Source organism: Pleurodeles waltl, chromosome 1_2 (genome assembly GCF_031143425.1).
Source record: "Pleurodeles waltl isolate 20211129_DDA chromosome 1_2, aPleWal1.hap1.20221129, whole genome shotgun sequence".
In the NCBI taxonomy this organism is placed as follows: domain Eukaryota; kingdom Metazoa; phylum Chordata; class Amphibia; order Caudata; family Salamandridae; genus Pleurodeles; species Pleurodeles waltl.
Window position 1 is genome coordinate 743,003,726 of NC_090437.1, and position 16,605 is coordinate 743,020,330.

General features: G+C 45.0%; 1 protein-coding gene across 4 annotated transcripts in view; it reads left to right on the plus strand.

The window, feature by feature from the left end:
* Nucleotides 1–16,605, plus strand: part of TMEM144 (transmembrane protein 144) — a 188,176-nt gene that overhangs the window by 46,183 nt on the left and 125,388 nt on the right. The window lies entirely within an intron of this gene.

Genomic DNA, 16,605 nt, shown 5'->3' on the forward strand with positions numbered 1-16,605 from the left:
CAGGCAACAAAAGCTTGCCTTCAGGAGTCCTATGGTCCGCTCAATCACCCTCCTAGTGCGACCATGTGCCCCATTATAATGGATTTCTGCATCTATCCTGGGATTTCCCACAGGTGTCAGGAGCTATTGCATGTTTGGGTAGCCAGAATCCCCCTGGAAAAGTGGGTGAAAGAGGGTAAAAACACACACTTTCTACTTGCATACAGCCGACCTGTCAGGTACGTAACTATTACAGTGTCATACACACTCAACTGTGAGCCAAGCTTTGTCTCCCTGTAGTTGTCCCATCGTGTGTGGCACACTGCTGTTTCTCTGGACAAAGGAATCATGGAGTGATCCTGGGAACCTTGCATTGACATGAGAAATGGACTGATCAGAGAACACACCAATTGAATATTCATGGAGTGAAGGTTTTTACGATTTCTGAACACCTGTTTATTTACTCTTGGAGGTATGAGGGCTATGTGGTTTCATCAATGGCACCTCTCACATGGGGAATGTTTGCAAAAGCATAGAATCCTGATTTGATGGTGGTGAGATCAGCCCTTTGGGGAAACTGGACATAACTTTTCAAATGTTGCATGAATTAAATAAAAGAAATTAGGCAGGATGTGGCTGAACATTGGCTGAGATACACCGGTTGCCATGCCCACTGTCACTTGAATGAGCCTGTGGCCAAATAATGTAGAACAGTTGTAGGTATGGCATGGGGATTCCTTAGTTGGCATCAGAACAGGCTCTATTTGTGCACAGAGTTCCAGGATTTTGACTCGATTCAGGCGGTAATTGATGATGTGACATTCCTACATGGTGGTCAGATCTACCAGGGGTCTGTAAACAGACGGGGGAGGAAGATAGACACATTGAGTTGGGACATACACTTCCATAACAAGGTTCCAACATTCATGTTGTACATGCAACACAATTGTCCCTCACACAGACACAAAGAACGTGGGAATCCGGTCAGAGTAGTGTGTGGTAAGGTGTGTATGTTTTATTACATCACAGTGTAGGCACACTAACCACCATGATTCTATGAGGGGGACCAGTAATCAAATCAGTATTCGACGAAGGGGTGAGGGAATGGGGCCAAGGATTAGGATCCTGGCCAGACAATGAAGGCGTGATAGATGCGAAATGGCAGCCCCCTGCCTTACAGGTAGTGTAGTGTAGGAAGTGACCTCATTCCGCTGGCAGTAGTCGTCATGGCGGTAAGCGGTGTTCACCGCCGTGCACCTGATCATTGGATAACATTGCTGTCAGTGGGAAGCAGGGCCAATCCTGATCACTGTCGGTGGTGACGGTGCACACCGCCACGATATATACCACCATTTTGCCATGCCCTTGGCATTTGACCCCTGCACCTCGAGTAGGGAAGAACTCCACTGTGTGTGCTGCTGTGTCCTGACTCTGGTCCTTGAGATGGCATGTGCTACAGGGGAATGGGCCCCAGTCTTCATCATGGAGAAGCTGGTGGATGGGGTTCAACCTCTGTAGGCAAAGCTGTATGGGTGACCAGAGGCCCAGGTGAGTTGCTTTTTGTCCTCCTTGAATGTGGTGAATGCTTGTAGGTGTTTTTGTTGGCTGTGTGAATGCTTACCCGAAGTGTGTCTGGCAGATTTTGGCTGGATGTTGTCTATATGTATGTCTCCATGGGCTATGTCAGGTTGAACTGGCATGGCATTTGTGTATGGGGCACCCACGCTGACATCTGTTTTTTTACTCTGTGTGTCCCATGCAGGTCAGCACCCATCAGAAGAAAGGATTGTGGCAAGCCATCGCCAAGGAAGTGCAGACACTGAGGGTCTACAACCGGTGGAGCACCCACTTCAGGAAGCAGTGGGAGGACCTGAGGTGCTGAGCACGGGAGGGGTGCCTGTTGGACCCTGACACCCCCCCCACCCCCCCAATGGCACGCATTCTGACGGTGGCCTTTCCAAATTTGGATGGGCGCTTGAAGTCAGCACAGCAGCCACAAGGGGGTGAGTACCAACACTGTTGTGATGCTACTATGATGAGTGTAGTTAGGTGCTATGGGGTGCATGCATTGCAGTGCCAGGCCCATAGAAGGGCGTGTCCCTGCAGTCCTGCCCCACTCTACGTCCGTGGGATAGTGTCCTTAGGTAGATATGGCTGGGAATGTAGGCCTGTGACGGGTCCCCTGTTTGGGCTATTGGATTTAATGTAGCCTCATGGATTTGCAGATTTGTTGCCTTGACATCGTCTCTCATTGTTTCCCATTGCAAAGTATAGCAGAGTAGAGGGCCAGGATGGTAATGTAGTGTACTGTGGGATCATGCCTACCAGTCAGGGGAACATTCATATCATGTATTGTGTCTGCTGAGTGTTAGTGCCCGAGATGGGTGGGAGTGTATGTGTCCCAACATGTATATTTTTCCTTACATTGACATACTTCTTTCTTGTTTTGTTCCACCCGTGCTCTTGTGTGCTTTAGAATCATCTGGCGAGGGAGCTGAGGCACCAGCGAGTGAGGATGCCACAGCCCACAGGACCCAGGAGCCAGAGTCCACTGACACCAAGGGGACTAGTGGGTTGGAGGGCGAAGGGAGTAGCACTTGTGGAGGCAGCTACCACTGGAAGTAGTGACTCTGACACCTCCTCCGATGGCAGCTCCCTGGTGGTGGCGGACCCTACTGGGCTCACCCATTCTTTGAAATCTTCTGCTCCCTATACAATCATCGCCCTCTCAGTAGCTCCCTACTGAGTTGCCTGTGCCCGCTCACCCAGGAGGGTGGGCGTCTCCTTCGCCCCAGGCACCTCTTCTCCTGCCCCAGTTAGCCCTGCTGCCCTCACTGAGAAGGCTGTTGACCTCCTGAGAAACATCTCTGTAGGTCAGACAACCATTGTGAATGCCATCCATGGGCTGGCATCTGAGATGCAGCAATGCAATATATTCCTTGAAGGCACTCACAGTGCCTTGTCTGCCCTACAGAGATCTTTTTAGGCTCTGGCCTCCTTTTTGACAGCAACCAGTGTCCCTGGTATTTACGTCCCCCCCCCCCCCCTCCCACCACCTCTATCCCTTCCAGCACCCCACTCCCTTCACCCGTCCCAAGCACGTCCCAGCACATGCAGGCACACACCCAACATACCAAAGCAGACATACCAACATCCACCTCACCCACTGTGTCCACCCCCTCCTTCCAAAACACAGAAACGCTCACACTCATCCACTCCACACACATCCACCAAACATGTGCATACTAAACAGGCACCTGCATCAAACTCCAGCACACCTACACCTCGTACCACCACTCCCTCAACCCCCACTCCCAAACCTGTCTCCAAAACCCCTTCAGCTGCACCTAGAAAGCTTTTCCTCTCCTGTGTGGACCTGTTTGAACCCACTGGCCCACCCCGTCTTTTCCCTACACGTTCCCTTGGCCTCCATAAGCCCACTCATTCATTTTCAAAGTCCTCCCCAGTCTGCCTTACCCATTTCTGTGCCCTTTCCCCAGGGAGGAAGAAGACCTGTGTTGCCCCTGGGCCCTCTGCCACCCCTGGGCTAGGCCCACTCCTCCAAGAGCAAGCCCAGACCCTCTCCACCTCCAGAAACTACACCCAAGGTACCCCCCTTCCAAACCTGAGTCCCTATCCCCTGCCCTGAGGTACCTGGCTGCCCTACTCATGCCCCTTCTCAGTGCAGGATTTTTTTCATCATCAGCCAGCCTGTTGGTGGCAGTTACCGTGACTGCCGGCGGGCGGTCTTTCCCGCCACATTCATAATGACCACCTAAGTCTGGTAATTCCCCATCTGTAGTTTTAATCATTAAGCCCAAACAGGCAATCTCAGATCTGCTGTGTTAGAGTGTAAATGTATTATTGTTGTTTAACCACCAGCAGCAGAACTCATAAAAATGTCATCAATTTACCAGTTCCATATAGTGATACTGTTACAAAATGGATTGCGGTGTGAAAGAATGTTATTGGTCTCTAAATTGTCCATGAAAATAATGGCAAAATTGGGGGCGAAAATGGCCCCCATCTATGTCCCATTAACTTGTTGATAAAAATGGGCATCAAATTGAAAAAGAAAATCCTGGAAAGACAAAGTTCAAGGAGTTGAATGATGAAAGAAGTAGGGACTGCGTGGGGACCCGTCCTGGACTCCAGAATGTCTCAATAACCTTAATCCATCTTTCCTCAGGTTTGTTGGTGTAGAGTGATTCTACATCCAAAGTGCACAAAATACTTGTGTTGGGATCAAAAGCCTGATGTTCAGTCTGATTGATCATATCCATAGTGTCTTTTACATAACACTGTGTCTTAGGTACAAAATCCCTGATGAAAAGATCTATATAACGTCCCAAGAGCTCAAGAATAAACCCGCAGCCTGATACAATGGGACGTCCTGGTGGTGTTTCTGTGTGTTTGTGAATCTTAGGCCGGGTATATATGATGGGTGTTCTTGGAAATTTGGTGTATAGGAATTTTATTTTGGGTCAGGAAGCCATCTGCCTTTCTCCATAAAGGTCAAGCATCATCTTTTGGATTTCACAAATGGGGTCAGACCTCAACCGTATACAGTAATTAGTATTAGCCAACTGCCTGGCAATTTCTGCTTTGTACGGATCAATGTCTTCGATCACAATGGCACCCCCCTTATCAGTTGGTTCTATGATCAATGATTGATTAAGTTTTAGGTCATGGTGAACATGTTTCTCTTGTGTGGACAGTTGTATGGACAGTATAAATATATATTCTTCCTTTCCAGGGTAGATAGTTCATTGAGAATCAATCTCTCAAAAGTAAGTATCCCAGGTGGTAAAGAGCTGTGCGTAGGAGAAAATGACAAGGGAAGGCGGAGGCTTGTGTTGGCAATACAGAGAGGAGTAGGGTTAGCTGTAAAAAAGGCTTGTAGCCGAATTTTCCGGAAAATCCGAAGTATTTATGTTTGAAGACCTACAAAAATTGGTACGGATCGTGTGGACAAATGAGACACCCTTGCTCAGTAACGAAATCTGGTCCGATGAGTGCTAATGAGTGGAAAGATTGAAAATAGGGACTTCCTGTTTCTTTGTTTGCATAATTAAGGAGCAGTTTAAATCTTGTGGGAGCACCAGCACTGTGAACCGCATTGTTTCTGTGTGTCTGTGTGTGTGTTTGTATGCGTATGTGTGTGTATATATATATATATATATATATATATATGTTTGATGGCATGTGTAGCTGCAGATACACATGCTATGCATATCCATTCCAACATCTAGTGTTGGGTTCGGAGTGTTACAAGTAATTTTTTTTTCTTTGAATAAGTCTTTTCGGAGTCACGGGATTAAGTGACTCCTCCTCTCGGTTCCGTTGCGCATGGGCATCGACTCCATTGTTAGATTGTATTCTTTCCACCGTCTGGTTCGGACGGGTTTCCTCTCGCTCCGAGATTTTGATTCGGAAAACTTTAGAAAACCTTCCCTTTCGCCGGTATTGTCCCAACCGCGTTCTCCACCTAGCGTTGAACCCGTAGTATAGTCGGAAAATCACTTTGTTTGCCCTTCGGGGCGCGCGCGCCCAACCCCGCCTATTCGGGCCGACCGTGTGGAGAGCATGATGGATCAGACTCCATTCCGATTCTGCCCTCAGTGCCATGCCAAGTACCCTTACACAGACCAGCATTTGGTTTGCAACCTGTGCCTTTCTCCAGACCATCGGGAGGAAAATTGTGAGGCCTGTTGATCGTTTCGATAAAAAAAGACTCTTATAGATCGAAGAGCAAGAAGGCTTGAAATGGCTTCGAAGAGCAGTGAACATCTCGACGTCACCGAACAAGAGCAGGTGCAGACAGCAGTCTCTATCCGAGACACAGACTCCGAGCAGGAATCCGAAGACGACCGACCCATGACAGCTGGCCAGCATGTGAGTACGTCTGCCCCTGGACCCCCACACAAGACATCTTAAGGCCTTTGGTACACCACTGCTGGAAGGCCATGGTTCAGCCCGAAAAAAAGACTGTCGTCGACCGACCTCCAGGTTCGGTGCCGAAAAAGGCCACTCCGACTACTTCGGAGTCAACTAAAACTATAAAGGGCTCCATTTCGGACTCTAGCAAGAAACACCAAGTTTCGGAGACGAAAATTAGAAAGGCAGCTTCAGGGCTGAGTCCTTCCACAACATTTTCGATACCGAAAAAACAACAAACTTTGGAACCGAAAAAGACATCTTATACAGAGGAGCAAGGACTTTCCCAAAAACGACGAGAAAGCCAAAAAACCTCTGAGGAAGAGTCGGACATTGAGCCCATTCTACAAATTATGGATGAGAGACAATCTAGAATACACATCCATAAAGAGACAGGGAGAATTATTACAGCACCTCCTCTAAAAGCAAAGAGAAAGCTGGCATTCCAGGAAGAACTGGACACTGCACAGCCCCCAGCTATAGTGCCAAAGCAAAAAGAGAAGCCAGTACCTCCTCAGTCTTCTCCTCATTCTCCCCAGCTATCTGTCTCTCCTCACACTAGCCCTCCACCAATGCCTTCTTCAACACACTCCTTTTAATAGCAAGAAGACATAGTAGATGTCCAGAATAATCACACCTAGAATAGAAAAAATATATAAGCCTGCACCCTCTGACCCAGATTATATTACTCATTGGGTGCCTCCAGATTCAGTGGTGGTTAGTGCTGCACGAGAGAGGGCAACTAGCCAGTCTTCAGGAGATGCACCTCCTCCTGATAAAGAGAGCAGGAAATTTGACACTGCAGGGAAAAGAGTTGCGTCCCAAGCGGCAAATCAATGGAGAATACCTAATTCTCAAGCTCTACTAGCCCGTTATGATAGAGCTCATTGGGATGAGATGCAGGATATCATACAGCATCTCCCAAAAGAACACCAAAAGCGGGCACAACAAGTATTAGAGGAAGGGCAAGCCATCAGTAACAATTAGATAAGGCCTGCTCTTGATGAAAAGACTCTGATACAGCAAAAGCAATGGGAGCTTTGTATACTACAACATATAGGGGGTCATTTAGTAGGCCTCATTTTCGAGGAAGTTTTAGAGAACAAGTAATATACAATATCTTGTATTGATGCTGTAAGTGGATCAATGGTTTAGAGAACAATCCTCCAAGGCTTCTACTTCACAAACAAAACAACCATATCAAACCCAGTACTAGCGAGGTGGGTTTAGAGGAACATACAGAGGTCAATACTCTAGAGGTTTGGAATTTACCTCTATTTCTAGACAACCAACAACCCACCCAAAGCAGTGACTTTCTTCCCTCCCTTCCACTCCACACATCTCCTATGTGGGGATGACTACAGCAGTTCCACTCACATTGGCAAAATATCACCACAAACAACTAGGTATTATCAATTATCCGCAATGACTATTGTTTAGATTTGATAAACACCCCTCCAAATATTCCACCAAAGTATCACAAGTTCTCCCCAGAACATACAGTTCGTTAGAACAAGAGGTTCAATATCTACTACTAAAACAAGCAATATAATTAGTTACACAGTCTCAACAGGAAACAGGAGTATACTCACTATACTTAATAATGCCCCAAAAAGATGGCACCCTCAGGACAATATTAGACCTCCGGCCCATCAATTTTTACATCTTACCAGAACATTTTCACATGGTAACTCTGCAAGATGTTATCCCACTGCTACAAAAACAACATTCTGTGACATCCCTAGACCTCAAAGATGCATATTTCCACATACCCATCCACCCAGCTCACAGAAAATACCTCAGGTTTGTATTACAAGGAAAACACTACCAGTTCAAAGTGTTACCTTTCGGCATAACAACAGCTCCAAGGGTGTTCACAAAGTGCCTAGCAGTAGTAGCAGCATACTTAAGAACACATCCATGTCTTTCCATATCTAGACGATTGGCTAATAAAATCAAACATTCGTACGCAATGCCAAAAACCTACAAACTACGTGATAGAAACTCTGCACACACTAGGATTTTCTATAAACTACCAAAAGTCACACCTTCAACCAGCACAAGTACAACCATATTTAGGTGCCATCCTAAATACTCAACTATCTTTAGCGTATCCAAATACACAAAGGATACAAGCTTTCGCAAATGTAATTCCATTTATACAGCAAAATCAACAATACATTCTAAGATTTATCATGAAAATCTTAGGAATGATGGTCCCACATACAAGATTAAACATGAGACCCTTACAACCGTGCCTTGCACAACAATGGTCACAGGCACACCGTCAACTTCAAGATCTAGTTTAGATAGACCGCCAAGCACATATGTCCCTTCAATGGTGGAATCGCAGCAATTTAATAAAGGGGCGGTCATTTCAAGACCCTGTGTCTCAGACCATAATCACAACAGATGTATCAATGATTGGTTGGGGAGCTCACCTAAACAATCACACCATTCAAGGACAATGGGATGGCAAACAGAAACAGCTACTCATAAACCACTCAGAGTTTTTAGCTGTATTTCTTGCCCTAAAAGCATTTCAGCCTCTTCACAAACAGAAGAATGTTCTTATAAAGACAGACAACATGACAACCATGTGTTATCTCAACAAACAGGGAGGGACACATTCATCTCAACTGTCCCTTCTAGCTCAAACAATTTGGAAATGGGCAATTCACAATCAAATTCACCTAATAGCACAGTACATTCCAGGGATAGACAATCAGTTGGCCGATGTCCTTAGCAGAAATCACCAACAAACACACGAATGGGAGATTCACCACCAAGTACTTCAAAAGTACTTTGAAAGGTGGGGGGACCACCAGACATAGATCTATTCGCAATAAGCGAAAACAAAAAATACCAAAACTTCGCATCCAGACACCCACATCCCCTACCCTTGGGCAATGCTCTCTGGATCAATTGGTCAGGGATACTTGCTTACGCTTTTCCCCCCTCTCCCACTCCTTCCATTTTTGGTCAACAAGTTGCATCAAACGTCACTCAACATGATAGTCATAGCACCAACATGGGCACATCAGCCTTGGTACACAACACTACTAGACCTATCTGTAGTACCGCACTCCAGACTCCCAAACAGACCAGATTTTTTAACACAAAACAAAGGTCAAATCAGGCATCCAAACCCCAATGCTCTCAATCTAGCTATTTGGCTCCTGAAATCATAGAATTTGGATACTTAAAACATCCTTCAAAATGTATGGAAGTCATTGAACAAGCACGAAAACCTACTACTAGACAGTGGTACGTAAACAAGTGGAAAAGATTTGTCTACTATTGCCAATCTAAAACCATTGATCCACTTACAGCATCAATACAAGATATTGTATATTACTTACTTCATTTACAAAAAGCAAATTTAGCATTCTCTTCAATAAAAATTCATCTTACTGCTTTTTCAGCATATTTACAAAATAACCAACATAGCTCTTTATTTTGAGGTCCTGTCATTAAAGCTTTCATGGAAGGTTTAAAACGCATCATTCCACCCAGAACACCACCAGTTCCTTCTTGGAATTTAAATATAGTTCTTACACAATTTATGGGACCACCATGTGAGCCTATGCACTCTTGCGAAATTCAATTTCTAACATGGAAAGTTGCCTTCCTAGTGGCAATTACTTCTTTAAGAAGAGTAAGTGAAATCCAAGCCTTTACTCTTGAAGAACCGTTTTTCTAAGTACACAAGCATAAAGTTGTACTAAGAACAAACCCAAATTGTTTACCTAAAGTGGTATCACCATATCATATAAATCAAACTGTGAAACTGCCAGTATTCTTCCTACAGCCAGATTCTGTAGCAGAAAGAACTCTACATACTTTAGACATCAAAAGAGCTTTAATGCACTATTTAAATAGAACTAAACCGTTGAGAAAAACTAAACAACTATTTGTCGCTTTCCAAAAACCTCATACACGGAATCCCATATCAAAACAAGGTTTAGCATGATGGATTGTAAGATGCATCCAAACATGCTGTATTAAAGCAAAAAGACAACTTTTAGTTACTCCTAAAGCACGTTCTACAAGGAAAAAAGGTGCCACAATGGCTTTTTTAGGGAATATACCAATGACTGAAATATGTAAAGCTGCCACTTGGCCAACACCACATACTTTCACTAAACACTGCTGTGTAGACGTATAATCACAACAACAAGCCACAGTAGGCCAAACCGTACTAAGAACATTATTTCAAACAACTTCAGCTCCTACAAGCTGACCACCGCTCTTTTATGGGAGGACAAACTGCTTTGTAGTCCATGCACAGCATGTGTATCTGAAGCTACACATGCCATCGAGCGGAAAATGTCACCCAGTGTACATCTGTTCGTGGCATGTTCCGACTGCAGATTCACATGCACCCTCCCGGGTAGCCTGTAGTCGTTTAAGTTACAAACATATGTATATACATTTACATTAGCATGGACATCTTTTACTTTGTACCTATATACTCTAGCACTCCTTCCTTTACCCTCTGTGGAAAAACAATCTAACAATGGAGTGGATGCCCATGCGCAAAAGAACTGAAGAGGAGGAGTCACTCGATCCCGTAACTCGAAAACACTTCTTCGAAGAAAAACAACTTGTAACACTCCGAGCCCAACACTAGATGGCAGGATATCGCACAGCATGTGAATCTGCAGCGGAACATGCCACGAACATATGTACACTGGGTAAGTGACATTTTCCATATATATATATATATATATATATATATATATATATATATATATGTGGTCATTCCGACCTCGGCGGTCTTTTCTTCAGACCGCCGAGGCCGGAGGAGACAGAATACCGCCATTGCCGGCAGTATTCATGCCTCCCTATTCCGACATTTCCGCTGGGCCAGCGGACGGTCAACATTGACGCCGGCTCGTAATAGAGCCGGCGGCAATGTTGATGTGCAGCGGGTGCAGTAGCACCCGTCGCGCATTTCACGGCCCGAAATTCGGGCAGTGAAATGCGCGATGGGGCTATGCCTGGGGGCCCCTGCACTGCCCATGCCAAGTGCATGGGCAGTGCAGGGGCCCCCAGGGGCACCCCCAGTCCCCTTACCGCCAGCCTTTCAATGGCGGTGTTTACCGCCACGGACAGGCTGGCGGTCGGGGACTCATGCCAGGCGCAAGCCTGGCGGGAAAGTGGAGGGGCCGGCGGTCTGACTGTGGCTTTTCCGCCACGGTCAGAATTGCTGGCGGAACATTGCCAGCCTGTTGGCGGTGTTACCGCCAACATACCGCCGGCCGCCAGGGTCGGAATGACCCCCATAGTTCGATGGCATGTGTAGCTGCAGATACACATGCTATGAATTATTCCGGCATCTAGTGTTGGGCTGAGAGTGTTACAAGTTGTTTTTCTTTGTAGAAGTCTTTTCGGAGTCACGGGATCAAGTAACTTCTCCTCTCAGGTATACTGTGCATGGGCATCGACTCCGTTTTTAGACTGTTTTCTTTCCGCTGTCTGGTTTGGACGTGTTTCCTCTCACTCCGAGATTTCGAATCGGAAACTTTAGATAACTTTCTTTGACCGTCAGTATTGTTTCAATCACGTTTCCACCCAGAGTAGAACCAATAGTACAGTCAAAAACTAAATTTCAGACTTGGGTCTGTTCGGGCCTACCACGTCGAAGCCTGATGGATCGGACTCCATTTCGATTTTGTCCCTGATGCCACAGAAAATTGCCATACACAGACCAGCACCTTGTATATAATCATTGTCTTTCTTCCGATCACAGAGAAGAGGATTGTGAGGCCTCTCGATCGTTTCGATCCAAAAAGACCCTGCGTGATCGGAGAGCCAGAAGACTGGCAATGGCATCGAAGAGTACCGAGCATATCAACACCATGGAGGAAGAACTGGCGCAGACAGCAGTTTCCATCAGAGACACCAACTCCGAAGAAAACTTGGAGGAAGATAGACTCATCACTGCTGGTCAGCATGTGAGTAAGACTGCCCTTACGCCCACCCATAAAAAGTCCTTGAAGGCCATGGGTGCACCACTGCCAGAGAGACATGGTTGCACCCGAAAGAAAATTCTCATCGACTGACGTTCGGGTTCGGCGCCGAAAAAGGCCACCAAAAGCTCAATTTCCTAACCAAGTCTGCGCCCCCACTCTTCAGAGCCAAAGCCTCGACCTCCTGCCTCGGAGCCAAAACTACCGGCTGTATTTTCGGGCCCGAAAAAATTATCATCTTCGGAGCTGAAAAAGTCTTCTTATTCGGAAGAACAGGGACTTTCAAGCCATCTTATGCAGAGCTCTAAATCACTTGACGAACAGTCCTATAAACCATCTGATTATGTACTCAGGGCACAGAGATTCAACCCATCCTTGAAATCCTGGATGAGAGTCAATCAAGGATTCATAATTATGAAGAGACTGGCAGAATAATTACTGCACCTCCTCTACAGACCAAAAGAAAGTTGGCTTTTCAAGAGTATTTAGATACTGCTCCACCACCAGCAAAGATTTTTAAATGGAAGGAGAAGCCATTACCTATGCATACTTCTCCCCCTCATTCACCACAACTTTCTTTTTTGCCACCACCCACTAGCCCACCACCTTTGCTTTTACCAACTCATTCACAATATTCTCATGGTGATACAGTTGATCATTGGGATCTTTATGATCCGGATCCTATTCCTGCCAATGACCTGGATTTATACCCTGCCAAACCTTCTCCACCAGAAGACACTAATGCATACACGCAGGTTACTTCTGGGGCAGCAGCATATCATGGGGTACTTATGCACAATGAGCCTTTGGAAGAGGATTTTCTTCTTAATACCTTATCCTTGTTTTGCTTTCACTCATGACCGAGCTGACAAAAATCTCTGGAATGCACTTCTTAGCTTAAAGAAGACATTTATTATTACTTCACCACGAGGTTCCTGAGAGAGGAGATTAGTAGGTTGGAGGCACATGTGTAACAGTAGTCACAGCAATGAAAGGAAAATATATCAAAGTGATTCTCAACTGCAATGTACACAGCAAATAAATGTGATTATATTATAGCATAACTGCAAAGCAAAGAATAAAGTCAAAATTCATCATCATAGGGCCTGTCACTGCTCTTCATCTTTCTCATGCCAGAAAGTTGATGACCCCTGTTCAACTGCGAGAAAGAGTTTTCCACCCTCACGGGAGGTCAGGCATTTGACGTCTAATCCTGACTGAAGTCTCGGACAATTCCCCTCGCTGCTGCCCAGGGACACCTTTTATAGATTAAATAATCATGGGAAAAAGCCTTCTGAAAGGCCCTTCCCTCTCATATTTGAATTATTCAAAAAATGCTGGCTACTGTAGGTCAGAGTTGGAAGAAACAACGATTAAAGTTGGCCAAGATTTCAAGGCTCTCTCTCCCAAGGCCAAGTTCTTTCCTGCACTAAAGAAAAACACAAAATATGCGCTTCCTTAGCATGCTATTGTGTTCGGTAAGAGAAAATACCAAAAACACAAGCTAAGTTTACCATGTGGAAAAACACAGCTCATCTGCAATGTCTCAACTTCAATGTCTAACGCCAATAGGCAGCTAAACTGAATACAAAATGTAATTTGCAACTGATGAACATTGAACAACAAATATGCACAGTGGTGAAACACAAAGTCAGTGGTCAAACATACTTATTTTCACTACAATCCTCCACGCACTCACGATATCAGTGCCTCCCAATGCTACCCGCCATGATTAAGCATGCAGATGAGATATTCATTGAGCCGGTTAAAGCTAGGGTTTTAATGCCACGCGTTGACAAAAAATATAAGCCTGCACCTACAGACCCTGATTACATTAACCACCAAGTACCTCCAGACTCAGTGGTTGTGAGTGCAGCCAGACAAAGAGCCAATAGCCAGTCGTTAGGGGACGCTCCTCCCCCTGACAGAGTAGGAAATTCGATGCTGCTGCCAAGAGGGCAGCGACACAGCATCTAACCAATGGCGAATTGCAAACTTGCAAGCCTTGCTAGCAAGTTATGATAGAGCCCACTGGGACGAGATTCAGGAACTCCACCAGCCAAAAGAGGACCAAAAAAGAGGTCAACAGATTGTTGAGGAGGGTCAGACCATAAGTAATAACCAAATACGGTCTGCCCTTGATGCTGCAGATAGAGCAGCTAGAAGTATGAATACTACTGTCACCATATGCAGACATGCATGGCTACGTTCCTCTGTATTCAAGCCAGAAATACAGCAGGCAGTGCTGAATATGCATTTCAATAAAAAAACACCTGTTTGGTCCTGAAGTGGACACTACCATAGAAAAACTTAGGAAGGACTCAGACACTGTCAAAGCAATTGGGGCTTTATATACAACATCTTACAGAGGCTTCTCTCGTAGGCAACAATTTAGAGGAGGATTCAAGCCGCAATCCACAGAGGCTTCTACCTCCCAGCCTAAAAAAGGGCAACAACAGCAGTACCAGAGAGGGGGATTTAGAGGTTCCTAAAGAGGCCAACACTTTAGAGCCAGAGCGAATTCCATACCTCAAAACAAGCCTCTACCTCATCTGAACAGTGACTTATTATCCATCCCTAAACCTTGCACATCTCCTGTGGGGGGCAGACTGCAGCATTTCCACTCCCAATGGCAAAATATCACCATAGACCAATGGGTACTGTCAATTATCCGCAATGGCTATTGCCTAGAATAGATTTCTACCCCTCCAAACATTCCTCCACATTATCACAAGTTGTCCCCAGAACACAATGTTCTATTACAGCAAGAGGTACAATCGCTACTACTAAAACAGGCAATCGAATTGGTCCCACATTCTCAACAAGGAACAGGGGTATACTCACTATACTTCCTCATTCCCAAAAAGGATGGCGCTCTCAGCCCCATCCTAGACCTCAGATCCCTAAATCTATTTATCCTGTCAAAACACTTTCACATGGTAACTCTGCAGGACGTCATTCCACTACTACAAAAACAAGATTACATGACTGCATTAGATCTCAAAATGCGTATTTCCATATACCCATCCATCCATCTCACAGAAAATATCTCAGATTTGTAATAGCAGGAAAACATTACCATTCGGCATAACAGCTCCAGGAGTATTTACAAAATGTCTAGTGGTAGTAGCAGCTTACCTAAGAACACAACACATACATGTCTTCCCTTATCAAGACGATTGGCTAATAAAATCAAGCAATTTTATACAATGTCAACATCACACTCCATACACAATAGAAAGCCTAAATACATAAGGGTTCACTTTCAGCTACCGAAACATCCCATCTTCAGCCAGCACAGGTACAACCTTACTACCTAGCTGCTATTCTCAATACACAAAAAGCTTTGGCCTATCCAAATACACAAAGGATACAAGCTTACCAAAATCTCATAACGCAAATGCAGCCAAATCAACAATACACTGTAAGATGTATCTTGAAACTATTGGGAATGATGGCATCCTGCATAGCAATAGTACCGCATGCTCAATCCTCAAAACAACTTCATTTGAATGCATGCTTTAATAATTCGGTTTTGAGAAGTTGTTTTAATTTATAGCTTAGGTTACGTTCTGTCTTGTGAATTGGACTGTGGAATTTCTATAGTTTCAGATTCTGAAACTGAAGTGTTGAGGGACACAACAGAAGAGCCCTTGCAGGGGTGTAGTGAAGTGGCAGTCTTTGTAGATATCCAGTGCATTTTTAAATCCTTTGGAAACAGACTCCACATTACACCTAACAGTCTGAGAAAATTCATTCTAAAGCGAGGAGACAGAACAATCAACTTGGTTCTCAACTGAGCACAGTCTTGAGGAGTCATCCAAGCCTCACAAACTTCAAAAGAAACCAAGCGATGAACATTTTTAAAGAGGTATTTACCCCTTGCCTTGATGTCACTGGGACATTCACCACTTCCACTGAAGATCAATATCAGAATGTCTCCTGTTTGAGGAAATATGCCCTCATGTAAAACTGTCAGAATGCTTATTGATGATTCCGACTTCAGTTAATGTATGATGTGAAGTAGGTGTAATAAAGGGCACAGGTATGTGTGGTGCAGCTGATGCTCAAGCACTAGGCCCAAAGGTGGAAAGGGCCACAGACAGACCATCACCAGCTACAGTTGTCAGAAGACCAGCCCACCAGAATTTGTATTGCAAGTGCCTTCATTGGGTGTAGCTCTGTGTGTACGTTACCCTGGATAGGTTGAGTAGGGGGTTCAGGAGCATTCAGGGAGAGCAACATGGGTCTCAGTCAGGCACTGATTCCTGCAGATCAGAGACTATAGCTGAGCATCGGTCATGCGTTAAGAAGCTGTATACATGGGGCAGGATTCTGTTAGTCATGAGTGGAGCTGCTTGGTAGCTGACCACAGCAGCCATCATGTAATTACAAAGAATGTCACTTTGGAAGTAATTAAGCCCTGCCACATTGAAATGACCTGTCTTGAGAGATGAACAGGCCAGATAACAGTGATAGTAATCATTCTTGATAGCATATTAGTCTGGACTGAGAATTATCTTTCTTAATAGGTGAGGAGGTTTAAACAAGCAAGGACTGACCAGAGTATCTATAGAATGCTTAATATCAGTAGCAAAGCAAAGGTAGAGCCCCAAAGAATACAAAAGGCACAGAAAAGTTTGGTCTGTTGTGGAAACTGAGTGCCGTGGCAAAGGCCAAGATCCCATCTTTTTTCCAATTATTTGTAGTAATG